Source organism: Lynx rufus, unplaced genomic scaffold, assembly GCF_022079265.1.
Source record: "Lynx rufus isolate CCGP_SWC_20201006 ecotype Redwood Valley unplaced genomic scaffold, mLynRuf1.p SCAF_24, whole genome shotgun sequence".
NCBI classification, from domain to species: Eukaryota; Metazoa; Chordata; class Mammalia; order Carnivora; family Felidae; genus Lynx; species Lynx rufus.
The window spans coordinates 10,488,074-10,503,419 of NW_025814839.1; positions in this window are offsets into that span (position 1 = coordinate 10,488,074).

Sequence of the window (15,346 nt, forward strand, 5' to 3'; positions counted from 1 at the left end):
TGCCTGGTCCACAGACCAGCAGCACCAGCACCTGAGATCTTCTCAAAATAAAACAAAAACAAAAACAAAAACAAAACAGAACAACAACAAAAAAAAAACCCCACTGCTTTAGAGCAGTGATGCCCAATGAGGCTGAATTTGCCTCCCAGGAGACACTGGGCAATGTCTGGAGACATTTTTGGTTGCCACAACTGGGGGTGAGGATGCTACTGGCACCGAGTAGGGTGGACGCCAGGGATGCCTCACATCGTCCTACAGTGCGTAGGACACCCCACAACAAAGAACTCTCCTGCCCCAAAGGCCAACAGTGCCGCTCCTGAGAAACTCTGATTAGAGAAAAGTGAATTGGAAACAGTGGAGTTAAAATAGGGAGAGTTAAAAAAAAAAAAAAAAGTATTTCAAGCTGACAACTAATAGAGATAAAAGAAGGAGAAAAGAAAACATTGGCATGAAGGCCATGGAGCTTCGGGCTGTGATCATGGGAACCGTGTACCCTTGGGGAAGTCACCCTCTCTCAATTTCATTTTACATGTCTATACAACAAAGGAAGAAAAGACTCAACCAGAAGAATGGGATTATTATCCCTGAGGTCCTTTTCGGAATCGAAGCATTATAATTTAGGCGGTATTTCCCAAGCTTGAACAATCCATGCATCACCTTCACTATGTTCGCCATATCTGAACGCCATCTTTGCTATTTCAGTTTTTACTTTAATTAACATATTTCCCAGGTTCAGGGTGCATTCTTAAAAGAAAATTTTATGTCACTATCATTAGTTTAAAGCCACTCCTAGTTGCCACAACTGGAAGTAAATACCATTAATGGAAAACAATGTTATTAAAGTCTAGCCAGATACTCCTGTCTTCCCAAGACTTTGAGCTCCAGGTCAGTTCTCTCTTGGTTAAATGGGAGATTAATGCGCGTTAAAGGGATAAAAGGCATGTTAGCACCAACCCAAGATTCTCTGTATCACCTTAAGTGATTTTACATTCCACCGGTGATGCATCCTACAATTTGGAAGATGGTGGCATAGCAATTAAGAGGGAAAACTTTGAAAGTGGTTCCATTTGAGTTCCGGACTTCACTCTACGACTGACCGGCTGTGGGATGTTGGGCAAGCGATTTAACCTTACTCAGCCCCAGTTCTTCATTGGGAGCTAGTAACAGGACCTAGGGTATTATGGCAGGCAGCCTCTGAGATGGCCCCCCCATGATCTCCACCTTCAGGCATTTATGCCCTTGTACAATCCCACCTCTTGAGTATGTGCTGAATCTAGTGAATGCTTGCTTATACCCAGTAGCAAACAGCAATAATGACGGGATGTTACTTCTGAAATTGGGTTGCAAAAAGGTTGTCTCCCTCCCCGCACTGCCCCGTCTGTCTGTCTGTCTCTGTCTCTCTCTCTCTCTTTCTCCCCCTCCCTTCCTCCCTCTCTCCTCTTGTACTAGAGAAACAAGCTGCCATGTTAACAGCCAGCAAGGCTATGAGGCCAACCAACAGCCATGAGAGCAACCTTGGAAATGAATCTCCCCCAAGTGAAGCCTTGAAAGGACAGCAGTCCCAGCCTAGGAGACACCCTGAGTCAGGGGTATCTATCAAAAATGCACCCAGATTCCTGATCCACAGAAACCATGACATAATACATACTGTTCTATACTGCTACATTTTGGGATAATTGGGATAATTTGTTTTGCAGCAAGAGATAACTAATACAAGTTACTCTGCAGGTTATACACAGTAATGGCCTTCCATTCAGGGAAAAAGTCCTGCTGGAAACAGTCTCATACAAAGTGGAAGAAATCCACAATAGCTTCTAGGATTAGTTAACCAATTCCATTGTAAATATCAATGGACAACCAAAGGTCCCCAGACATTTGAGAACTGAGATGAACACAACTGACTTATAGTCAAAGGAGAAAAAGCATTTAAAAAAAAAAAAAATCTCTAGGGGGTGCCTGGTGACTCAGTTGGTTGAGCATCCAACTCTTGATTTCAGCTCAGGTCATGATCCCAGGGTTGTGGGATCGAGCCCCACATTGGGCTCTGTGCTGAGTGTGGAGTCTGCTTAAGATTCTCTCCCTCCCTCTCCTTCTCCCCCTCCCCTGCTGTGTGCATGTGCTCTCTCAAAAAAAAAAAAAAAAAGACTCTCTAAAATTATAATTGGTATCTTCATAGAGATTCAAGAAGATATTCATTTTTAAATAATAGTAATTATTAGTAATGATAATTGTAGGTCCTAATTATACCGAAGTTTGCAGCAAATACAAAGGAGTTCCTAGAAATTAAAACTTTATTGCCTACAATTTTTGATTTAGTGGACCTCCTGGAAAAAAATCTCAGAAAATCTTCCAGAACATGAAGAGAGAAAAAGAGATGCAAAATATGGTATGAAAACTAAAAAACTATAAAGGTATAACCCAAGACATTCAAAGCACGTCTAATAAAAGATCCCAGAAATGAGAACAGAAAATGGAAATGGAAAAATAATTTTATTTATTTATTTTTAATTTTATTAATGTTTATTCATATTTTGAGAGAAAGAGAGCATGACTGGGAGAGGGGCGGAGACAGAGGGAGACACAGAATCCGAAGCAGGCTCCAGGCTCTGAGCTGTCAGCACAGAACCCGACACGGGGCTCAAACCCACAAACTGAGTGATCATGACCTGAGCCGAAGTCAGACGCTCAACCAACTGAGCCACCCAGGTGCCCCGAAAAAATAATTTTAAAAATAACAGAATCATCATCTTGATACATGCAAGAAAGGCATTCAGTAAAATCTAACATCTACTAATGATTTAAAAATTAACACACTAAGGAAAACTTTCTCAACCAATAAAGGATATCTATCAAAAAAAAAACAAAAAAAACTCTAGAACAACTGATAAGACATCACTCTGAATTACATAGTTTTACTGAATTCTATTCCACCCAAACCTGAAAAGATACACATGTAAACTTTAGAGTTCTAATAAAACATAACTTTCATAAAAAAGAATTAACATTTTCTTGAAAAATCTACCACAAACAGATGTATTGTTAAAACCTTAGAAACATCCCCATTAATGTCAGGAATCAAAATATCATACTTGCTACTTACAGTTAAAATTGTAATTGAGATTTCAGCCACTCCAACAAGACAACAAAAATAAATGATGTTTGGGGTGCCTGGGTGGCTCAGTCAGTTAAGCGTCCAACTTCAGCTCAGGCCATGATCTCATGCAAGCTCATGAGTTCAAGCCCTGCATCAGGCTCTGTGCTGACAGCTCGGAGCCTGGAGCCTGCTTCAGATTCTGTGTCTCTGTCTCTCTGCCCCTCCCCTGCTCACGCTGTCTCTCTCAGACAGAAAATTTTTAAAAAACATAAAAAACAATTTTTAAACAAATGGAATACAAGAAGAAAGTTCTATAACCAATATGATTGGGTAAAGAGAAAATATAAGATAATTTATAGATAAACTATTAGAACCAATAAGAGAGCTCAGCAAGGTTATTGCATATACTAACAACATACTGGTATCTGTAAAATCTCTATATTCCAAGAACTACATGTAGGTACATGTGTAGTTAGAACATGTAAAAGGAAAACTATCCTATTCAAATAGCAACACAAATTATTGTATACCTAGGAATAGAAGACCTTTATGAAGAAAACTATAAAAGATTGAAATACCTACAAGAAGTCCTAAATAAATATATGTAAATTTGGAAACACTCGAAAGTGTGACAAATTTTGTTCCCATCCATGAAATATATTGTGTGCGTGTTTCAGGCAAGTTATTCAAAAGTGAATGTGGGGCGCCTAGGTGGCTCAGTTGGTTGAGCGTCCGACTTTTGATTTTGGTTCAGGTCATGATCTCAACGGTTCGTGAGTTCAAGCCTCACATTGGGCTCTGCACTGACAATGAGAAGCTTGCTTGGGATTCTCTGTCTCCCTCTATCTCTGTCCCGCCCCTCACAAATAAATAAATAAATAAATAAGCATTTAAAAGTGAATATGAACGGGCTAAGCCAATTTTGCAAATAAGAACAATAAGGAAGTTTCACCCTACCAAATTTTACCACATCATACAGGGTCATAGCGTTATAAACCATGAAGCACTGGTATAGGAATTTGCTACCAAACAAATCCAAACTCATGAATGATTTGGCAAAACTAGCTCATTATTTGGACAAAACAACAACAACAAAGTTGGATCCCTACCACAGTCCTTTACAAAGGTGAACACCAAATTCCTTGAGGACCTAAATGCCAAATGTGATACCAGAAATCTAACATAAGACATTGTAAGAGTTTTTGTGGTCTCTAAATAGAAAAGGACTTTTTTTTTTTTAATGTTTATTATTTTATTTTTGAGACAAAGAGAGACAGAGTGTGAGCAAGGGAGGGGCAGACAGGGAGACACAGAATCTGAAGCAGGCTCCAGGCTCCAAGCTGTCAGCATAGAGCCCAACGCGGGACTCAAACTCACGAACCGTGAGATCGTGACCTGAGCTGAAGTCAGACGTTTAACCGACTGAGCCACCCAGACGCCCCATGGAGAAGAACTTATTAAATAAAATCCAAAATCTCATGCCATAAGTGAAAAACTGGTAGTTCTGAGTACATCGAAATTAAGAATTCTTGTTGAAAAAACAAATCACATAGTTAACCAGTAGATGGTAGCCTGAGAGAAGGTGTTCGTAACATACAAAACTGATGAGGGATTCACATCTAGAAAACAAAAGAAACTCAAAATCAACAAGAGAATATGTAAACTCCAGCAGAAAAATTCAGAAAAGGATACTGACAATTTGCAGATCGGGAAACCAGAATGGCTGACAAATAAATGAGGAAAGGCCCAGTCTCACCAATAATCAAAGACATACAAATTAAAGCAGTAAGATACCACTTTATTCTATCAGACTGGCAAAGATTGGAAAGTAAGGTAATAACTGGAATCTCCACGCATTGCTGACGGGAGTGTAAATGGGTTCCATCCTTCTAGAGAACAACCTGGCAGTATTCTGTGAAAGGAAATCAATGTAAGCCCTAGGACCTAGTTCTTGTACTATAGAGATTTTACAGATACCTGTATATTGTCAGTATATGCAACAGCCTTGCTGAACCTTCCCCTCCCCTGAACACATACACTTCATAGCAACTCTCACACAGACTCACACAGTGACATGCATGAGGCTGTGTATTGCAAACCCGCTTGTGTAGTAGGGAGCTAACTATCGCTAGATGTCCATCACTGGGGGAAATGTAACAGAAAACTGTAACCAGGGGCACCTGCGGTAGTTAAGTGTCTTTTGGCTCAGGTCATGATCTCACGGTTCGTGAGTTCAAGCCCCTGACAGCAGGCTCTGTGCTGAGCATGCAGCCTGCTTGGGATTTTCTCCCTCCCTCTTTCTCTGCCCCTCCCCACTTGCTTTCTCCGTCTCTCTCAAGGCAAATAAATAAACTTAAAAAAATAATAAAATTTAAAAACAAAACTGTAACCAATGTGTGCTTTGGCATACCTTGCAACAAACAGTTCAGAGGAATTAACTAGAGATACATACAGCACATAATACATCTGAAAACCATGATATTGCTTTTAAGAACTAAGAAACAATTGTATCGTGGGATGCCTGGGTGGCTCAGTTGGTTAAGCATCAGACTTTGATCTCGCAGTTCGCGGGTTCAAGCCCTGCGTTGGGCTCTGTTCTGACAGCTCAGAGCCCGGAGCCTGCTTCAGATTCTGTGTCTCCCTCTCTCTGCCCTTCCGCCATTCATGCTCTGTCTCTCTCTCTCTCAAAAATAAATAAAACATTAAAAAAATTTTTTAATCTTTTGCATGATACTGTTTGTATCACTTGAACACATATACATCTAAAATAACAATATCCATGATAACACATACAATGAACAGAGGAGTATGATTAACTCAGCTCTCTGCACTTGAGATCAAAAACCCACATTTCACAAGCAAGAACAAAGGGCCAAGAACAGCCAAAAGAATAGCCAAGAAGAGCCAAGAAGGGAAGCAAGATAGTTGGCTTTGTCCTACCAAACATCCAGACTTTTTAAAAAACCATAACAATTAAGGCAGGAGTGCAATAAAAACAAATCCCAGGAATGACAGCTGTGCAAGTGGGTATGAAAACAAATGGCCCAAATTATAACAGGAAGTCAGAGAGCTCTAAAAAAAATAGATAAGTCATCTAATGTATTTGACACAGACTCTAGACAGGCTTGAGGAAATAACAATAGCCATATGGTTACAATATGTCGTATACTTTCCCCTTTCCACCATCCCTCCTCCCAAGTTTTATTAATTGTATCTCCTTTGTTTTATTTTTTTTTAACTTTTTAAAAATTTTATTTATATATTCTGAGAGAGAAAGAGAGAGAGAGAAGCAGAGAGGCAGACAGAGAAGGGGAGAAAGAATTCCAAGCAGGCTCCACGCTGCCAGCACAGAGGCCGATGCGGGCCTGGAACTCACAAACCATGAGATCATGACCTGAGCCGAAACCAAGAGCCGGACGCTTAACCAAGTGAGTCACCCAGGTGCCCTAATTGTATCTCCTTTAAAGGACACAACCGTAATGACACCTAAATCCAGTAAGTCCAATCACACAAATTCATTCTTCGGTAAGTGATGTTTATGTAACACTTTGAAACTATCAGTTTATGGTTTCAATTTAACCTTTGGACAAAACCCAAAAGAATTAATTTTTCTGTATTATAGAGAAGAAATCTAAATGTTATAAACCTGGGCAACGTACAAATGACAAAAAGAAGTTAGGAGGTAAAGTGATTTGGGCCTTCTCTGTAGAAGAGCAGGTGATGGGTGCACAACCTTGGGGGCAGTGGGGGGGAGTTGGTGCTGTGGGGAAAGTGTCCATCACCATTCCAACCAGTGGCATGGCATATGATACAGGAGTTCAGAGGCAAAAAGACAACAGGGAAGGAAAGAGAGGCTTCAGAGAACCAAAGAGCAAAAACAGCCAGAAACGACAAAAAAGCATGATCTCCACGGAGGTCACAAGGTAGCAGAGATCCAGTCCAAAAAGGTTCCTAGAACTCATGTGACCCCAAGTTTAGATGCTTTCGCTTCAAAGTATTTCAGAAACCACAAGAATGAGTGTGGGAAGGGATAAAGTTCTGCATTCTTCAAACTTTGAAGCACTTAAAAATCAGTCACGAATGGCTCCATTTTTAGAGTTGCTGAGATTTGGTCATTCGCAAGGCAACTCAAGCACTTTACAGTTAGTCCACTTGAGACCCTTAAGTAGAGACTGCCACAGCCATTTCTTGACATGCCTGTTGAATTACATCCCTTTGGAAGGGGGATGTCCAAGTTCACACCAATTCCCCCTTCCTTTAAGATGTGTGTGTGTTAGCCTGTGTGGGGTGTGTGTGTGTGTGTGTGTGTGTGTGTGTGTGTGTGTAAATACTCTCTCACTTCAGAGCCTCTGCTCATGCTATTCCTTCTGCCTAGTGGGCTTATTCCCTGCTCCTCACATGGCTTCTCCTTCTCATGCTATTCACCTCAACTTAAATGTCAACTTCTCAGTGAGGCTTTCCTTGACGCTCCTAAGTGAGTCCCTTGCTATTATCTGTTGTCAATCTACCAATATTTATTAAACACCTCTTTTGTGCCAGGCTCTGTTCGTTCTCTGGTCACAGAACTGTGACCAGATAAAGGCCCTGCCCACAAGGGGCATTTCCTGTTTACATTTTTTTTTTCTAAAAGGAAGGGTTCTCTTCCTTTGAAATACAGGTTCCATGAGGGCATGGACAGGTGTGTTTAGCTCATCATTTTAACCACCCCAGCACCTAGGACAGTACAAGGCATACATCTGGCACAAGATTTGCAAAAGAATCAAGGAACAGATGACTTCTACGCAGCCCATTACCTGGAGCCCAAGGGACACTAGACCTGAGTTATGCCAGATTCTCTCTCACGAGAGTTTGGAATTTGATCCACGGACACAGGTGGGTCGGGAGCCAGACGAGAAGACCCTAACTCCTATGGTAAAGTCCCCATCTGCCCTGAGTCCTGCCTGCCCCAAGGTCACGTTGTCTAACTCTTCTTGGAGCTCATGAAATAAATCCTCCTTCCAATAAATTTCCCAAAGCCAATTTTAGTCACATTCTATATCTGGCAACTCACTTAATGCCAACTGATTAGCACAAAAGGACATTAATCGGCTCACATCAAAATCTGGTTTAAAATGCTTCTAAGGCTTCCTATTATTCCTAGAATAAAACCTGGACTCCTTACCTGTGCTGGAAAAGTCCTGCATCATCTGGCCCTGCCTATTTCTCCTACCCCATCTCCTATCTTCACTGGCCTTCTTTCGGATTCTTAAGCATCCTGAGTTCTTTTCCACCTCAAAGCCTTTCCACATGCTCTTCTCATTGCTTGGAATGTTCTTCCCTCAGTTCTTCAAATGTCTGGTGTCTCTTTAGCCATGAGATCTCCACTCAAATGTCACCTCCCCAAGGAGACCTTCTATGTCGGTCATGGACCCAGCAAGACTCAATTGGCATATTCCCATTAGAACATTAGGACTACTTATCAAAGTTTGGGGAGCCAAAATGGATAGTACGTTACCCCAGAACAACAGAGGGGCCAGTGTCACTCCTGGGCCTGAAGGAAAGAGGGTAATGGGGCTCTCTGGAACCCCAAATGAGAGTTCCTTACAGAGGCTTCCCTGGAGGAGCCATGACCTTCAACCCAGTGATTCACCAGCTCAAGGCAACTCAGCAAGGAGAGAACCAAGGAAGAAAATATCCCGACATCACTCTCCTCCCTCCTTCTATACTCCTGCCAGGATTCCGTGTTGGTCAAACCCCTCTGAAGCCAGAGGACAAAGAAGCTTGTTGCAGCTGAAAAGGGCTGGCAAACATTTTCTGCGGAGGGCCAGACAGTAAACATTTTCAGCTTTCTGGGCCATACAGTCTCTGTCAAAATGACTCAACTCTGACATCACAGCATGAGAAAAGCCACAGACAATACATAAATGAACAGGTGTGGCTATGTTCCAATAAAACATTATTGACAAAAACAGGCAGTGCGCCATATGGTGTTGGGCCTGGATGTAGAACATTCAAGGCAGACTGCTGGGTCAGAAGATGGAGTGGAGTGGGCCTCTGGGGGGCTCAGTCGGCCGCCGACCTCGGCTCAGGTCATGATCTCGCAGTTCGTGCGTTCGAGCCCTGCACCGGGCTCTGTGCTGACAGCACAGAGCCTGAAGCCTGCTTGGGATTCTGTGTCTCCCTCTTTCTCTGCTTCTCTCTCGCTCCCTCTCCCTCTCCCTCTCTTAAAGATAAATAAACATTAAAAAGATAAAAATAAAAAAAGAAGATGGGGTGGAGAAAGGAAGAGAGTGTCTCCAGGGCTCAACAGGATTTATCTGGCATCCCTTCTCCAGCCACCCCATCTAAGTATCCCCTACTACAAGTCACTATCACATTACCCAGCTTTATTTCCTTCAGCACAAATTGTAAGCACCTTACCTGTGTTTCAATAAGAGTAGGGATCGTGGCTTTATTGCTTGCCACCATATCCCTAGCACCCAAAACGGTGCCTGACACACGGTAGCTTCTCAAATAAATCTTTCTGAAGGCACAGGAAGACTTAACTAATACAGTGTGACACAGCTGACAAGACATCTGGTCTCCTTAACTCAGGTGCACCAAATGATACCCTCCAAACATAGCTCTCCTCTCCAGTCCACGTGTAAGTGTAATTCTTGTCTATTCCACTTCAGTCTTCCTAATACCCTCTCCAGACCAAGCCTGCTCATCTATCACCCCCAGGAACTCCCCCTCCCATTACTCCAGGTTCCAATTCCACACATCGATGTTCAACCTTTCAAACTGTAAATGGTTTGCAATCCACATTCTTTGGAAATGATTCTGCTTTAGAAGACCTCTCCCACACCTCCAGCGCAGGCAGTTGCTTGGAATGTCTCCATTTCATCCTACTTTCCAGGGTAGGGCAGTGAGAGGAGGAAGGAAGGGCTTGGAAGCATCTTTGTTAAAAAAAAAAATCCCCATTTCCTTATTAACACCAAAGTTGACAGAGCTCCAAAATTATCCAACAAGAGAAAAACAGTTATCATAAAATTTAATTAGAGTCATCAAAGACGATTCAACAGAGGATCACAACGTGGGAAGGATTTAGCATAGGGCATTAAGATAAAAAAAAAATCAAGATACAAAATTGTGTGTACACTTTCACTGCAAGTGTGTGGGAATGTACCTGGATATACACAAGGCATGAGAAATTGCATGGGAAATATCAATAGCTAGGATATTGGGGTGTGGGTGACTTCTTTCTGATTTCTAGGACTACTGCTATAACATTTGCTAATTATTTGGTTCATCCAGGAGTTGCACAGGATAGTCCAAAACACAGCATTATCTTTATTATATATTATCAATTATTATGCATTATCAATATATATTATACATGTGCATATATATCATATAATATTATTGGATATTATATATTATCTATATATTCTACCTGTATATATATTATATTATATTATATTATATTATATTATATTATACATGCATGTATGGATATATATAATGGTATACTGGTATATAAAAAATATATGTTTTCTGGTAGAGTGGAGGACAGATAAATGGGAAAAGGATTGCGTTTTAAGTCAGAGAATTTGTGTTTTGTGCCCCTCTACCCAGAAGTGGTTTCATAAAAAGGCATGGTTTAAAAAATTAACAGTACAGAATCTGTTTCCCCCTCATACTTTCTCTCTCCAGCCTTGCTCCCCCTCAACCACCACCACTTGTGATCCTTGTGAGAAGATCAAAATTGTTGGACACTGGAAAGGTAAATGGTTTTCTAATAATATTAGCCAAAAAGACACTGTTCTTCTGCAGCAAACCCCTGAGACCATAGCAGTTACTTTATGACTGTCAGAAGCTGGTACTTGAGACTAATGCAAAATTTGGAAGCAGATGCATTCAACTTCTTACCATTCCTAAAGATCTGGAGCCTTAACTCTTCCATTTTCACAGATCAGCAGAACCTCTCTCTCCTCCTTCTCTTTCCCTCTCCTCTCCCTCTCTCTCCATCTCCTCTCTCCCTTTCCTCTCTCTCTCCTTCTCTCTCCCCTTCCCACCCCTCTCCGTCTCCTCCCTCCCTCTCTCCCTCTCCTCTCCCTCTCTCTCCATCTCCTCTCTCCCTTTCCTCTCTCTCTCTCCTCCTCTCTCCCCTTCCCTCCTCTCTCCGTCTCCTCCCTCTCTCTCTCCCTCTCCTCTCCCTCTCTCCGTTTCTCTCTCTCTCTTCCCCTACCCCTATCTCTCATTCTTTCCCTCCCTCCTTCTATTTTGGAATCCTAGACATACCTAAAACCAAAAGGCATAGATTTAAAATCACCCTATTAAATATCATAGATCTGGGGGTCCATTTGGCATTGAGAAGCTATTCTTTGAATTCACCTCATTTCATCTTGTTCGAATCACTTCATTTCTGTAGTCCATTGAATCTGTGACTGTTCCCTTGGCCTACATTTTAATTTTACCTTTGGTACATATCTCATGCTACAATTTCTCAACCAGCCAATCTGAAGGGTTTTTTTTTTCCTGCCCTTCCAAAGACAGATCTCTCCCCTGTAAAATCATGAGTTACAAAGAAACGATCACAAATGCTAATAATTGAGTACAAAGTCACAGCATTTTTCATATTTTGTTTAGCAATAAAAACCCACCAAAAATAACCTAAATACCTAATGATCGAGGAATGGTTACATAAGTAACAATCCATCAAATCAATGGGAAATTATGCAGATCATAAATGTATCTGTAAAGAATGGTAAAGGTGATATAACATTGATTGAGAAAAGCAGGAAACAAAACTGTATATAATCCCACTTAAAAAAGTTTTTTAACATTTATTTACTTTTTGAGAGACAGAAACAGCATGAGTGGGGGGAGGGGGCAGAGAGAGAGAGAGAGAGAGAGAGAGAGAGAGAGAGACAGAATCTGAAGCAGGCTCCAGGCTCTGAGCTGTCAGCACAGAGCCCGACGCGGGGCTTTAACTCTCGAACTGCGAGATCATGACCTGAGCGGAAGTCACACACTTAACCAACTAAGCCACCTGGGTGCCCCTACAATCCCACTTTATTGGAGAAAAATATACACATGTAGAAAGGGAACAAAAAGGAAATATTCTCTTATTTTAGGGGGTGGTTACTATTGGATGGTAGGCTATAGGTTGAGCTCTCTTCTTTTTTATGCTTTCATTCATTTTCGAACTTTTCCAGAATGAATACACATTACTTTTACATTTGGAAATAAACTTATTTCAAATTTCAAAAGTGTAAGTTGCTACATCAGCTTCCAAAAAGCTCCAATTAAGTCTTCTCTCTCTCCCAGTCAGGCTATTCCCTCTCATTTTAAAAAAGGGAAGGTATTGTCACACTATTAAGCAATCAGGCAGTAGGCTTCATCCAAGAGTAATAAACTGACCTCTCAAGAGAAAATTAGTGAAGCTCAGGAAATTAGAGTTGGAAACCCCTACTGAATGGTCTAATGCATCCCTCAAGAATCCGCACCATATACATTACACTTTCTGGTGTAGGCACTTTCTTTTCCATTTAATTGTAAATATTTCAAGTGATTGCAATTTCACTGCTACATTTCAGATAAGTCAACAGCTATTAAACCATCTCTCCTGAGTGGAATATAATAACTTCAGCAAACTTCAGAGATGTCCATTTAACTCTCTTGCCTGGACCTGTTAGCTGAACAAGTAGCTTAGACCTCGTTCAAATTCTGGCACCTCCACTTAGCTGTAAGATCTTACACAAGTCCCTTTACCCAGCTTGTCATAGTTCCCTCATCTGTACCTCACCAATGGTGCTGTAGGAATCAAATGAGATGATGCATCTAGGGAATGCATCAAAGGCAGACAATAGGTACTCAGTAAATGTTTGGTGATTCTGGAGTGTCGGACCAGTGTTGAACAGGTGTTTCCCTGGCAGAGGAGATGGGCCATGCTGAGTCAACAACTCCTTCTTTTGTATTTCCCTGGGTGGCACAAGTGGGTTGGAGCAAACAATATAGTCCATGACCTTGAATCAGCAAAATTCCACTGGGTACCCAAACATTGGGCTTAGTCATACCAACTAAATTCACCAGCCTCAGACCACAAACATGGCTCAGAGAGAATCCACTGAGCCTTTGCACTGTTGGTAAGAGCTGCAATTGTAACACTGGCCTTGGGGAAAGAGAAGAGAGAACCAAGGGAAGAGTGTGTTTGCAACAGAACCAGTAGGGTTTGGTGACTCACTCATGTAGAGACTGAAGGAAAGAGAAGAGTTCCCAAACTGGACGACTAAATGCACAAGTTTACTGATCCAATGAGTATCTACAGAGCACCTACTAAGGGCCAAGAACTATTCCAGGCACGGGGGATACCTCAGTGAACCGGGGGGCGGGGCGCGGGGAGTTGGGGAATCTCTGCTCTTGTGAGTTTATCTTTTCATGGGGAAGACAGACAATGAACAGTAAACAAATAAACAAAGAGGACAGTTTCTGGTGGTGATAACTGTGAAGAAGGCAATGAACAGGGTAATGGGGTGGGAAATAAGAGGGCCATATTTAGATGGTCAGGGAAGGACTCTCTCAGGAGGTAACACATGCGGTGATGGGTCCTGAAACATGAGAGGGGCCCACAAGGTGGAGAGAAGGGGAAGCATTCGAGGAAGAAGGAGCAGCAGATGTGAGTCCTTGAGGTGGGAAAAGGCTAGGTGTATTTGAGAATAGAGCAAAAATACCTTCATTAACTGAAGTATAGTGAGAGGAGAGAATTGGTAGGACAGATGGTTGGACAAGTGGACAGGACTTAGCTAAGGACCAAGCCTTGAGAAGCAGGTTCTTAGGAGGTTAGACGTGTTCCCTTTGACATACTGAGTTTGAAGTTCCAGAGGGGATCTCCAAACTAAAGATCCAAGACTTCGTCCTGAGAACGAGGGACAGTAGTGACATACAAGAAAATGTTCAGTTGTGTCAGAATCGCTGATGAATGTTCTAAAAATACAGATTTCTGGGGCATCACCCAGGGAAATTCTAATTCAAGTAGGTCTTGGTGAAGATCCAGAAATCAAAAAATTAATTTTTTTTTTTTAAATCTGGAAATCATTTTTGCTATACTCACGGGTAATTCTGATCTATTCAAGCAGTATTCCTTGCATTCTTACTATGTGCCAGGAAAATTCTAAGTGCTGGAGACAGATCTCTGAACAGGTTACAAAGCATATAGGGTGGAGAAAGAACCGATGGTAAACACATAAACAAAGTACAATAATGATACATGTCATAAAAAAGCTGGTAAAACGTAGGGTAATATTTACTGTGAGGACCTACACTAAATAAATCTAAAAAGAAGATCTATCTATCTCTGAGGAAGTGACTTTGAGTTGACGGCTGAGAAATAAGGACCACCCATGTGGCCGTTTAAGGGAACAGCAATCCAGGTAGAGGGAACAGTCAAAGCAAAGACTTGGTTGAGAACTTGGTTGATCCAATGTTTTGGTTTATTCCCACTTGATTAACCAACCAAACTGGGGGAGAAGGCATGGTGGAGAAGGCACTATTTCATCTTTTATGTGTTCACCCAGCAAGCTATATAAAGCACATACTCAGTTCCAGGCACTGTGCCAGTGGTGATACAAAGATGAGCAAGATGGTCCCCTCTCTTAGTGAGTCTGTAGTCCAGTGAGGAAGGCAGATAATGAAATCAGTATGGCCCCATGAGAAGTGGAAGCATCCCAGATAATCAGTTCATGTTCTGAGAAAGCCAAGCAGATGATTAATACTTTTGATGTATTATGATGTGAGCAACTATTTTTGAAACCACACATAATAAAATTACTTGGCATTTCTCTGTGACCGGCCAGCTCAGAATATCTGGATTTTTGGTGAAATATTTTCACCAATGGATATTGGGTCTGAGATACTGCAGAAGGACTATATTTTGCAGAAATAGTTTCCTAATAATAACTAACATGTATTGAGCACTTAGATTCACCTGGTTTGAAATGCAACTTAACAGTGTTCACAAAGTCCCTTTGAGGGTCCCTATTACCCACTTTTTTCAGATGAAGGAGTTGGAACCCAGTGAGGTGAAAGGACTTCCCTGAGGTGATTCAGCTCAAATGTGACAATTTCCCACCTCGGTCTGGATTTGGAGCCTCGGTTCTGGTCATAGCCCTTCCATGAATTGCTTAGTGATGCAATTGCTATACTCATCTGGGTTCCGAAAGTGGACCCGTCTCTCTTCTCCCCATCCCAGTTATCCACTTGAACTGTCTACACCAACCAGATCCACCTGCT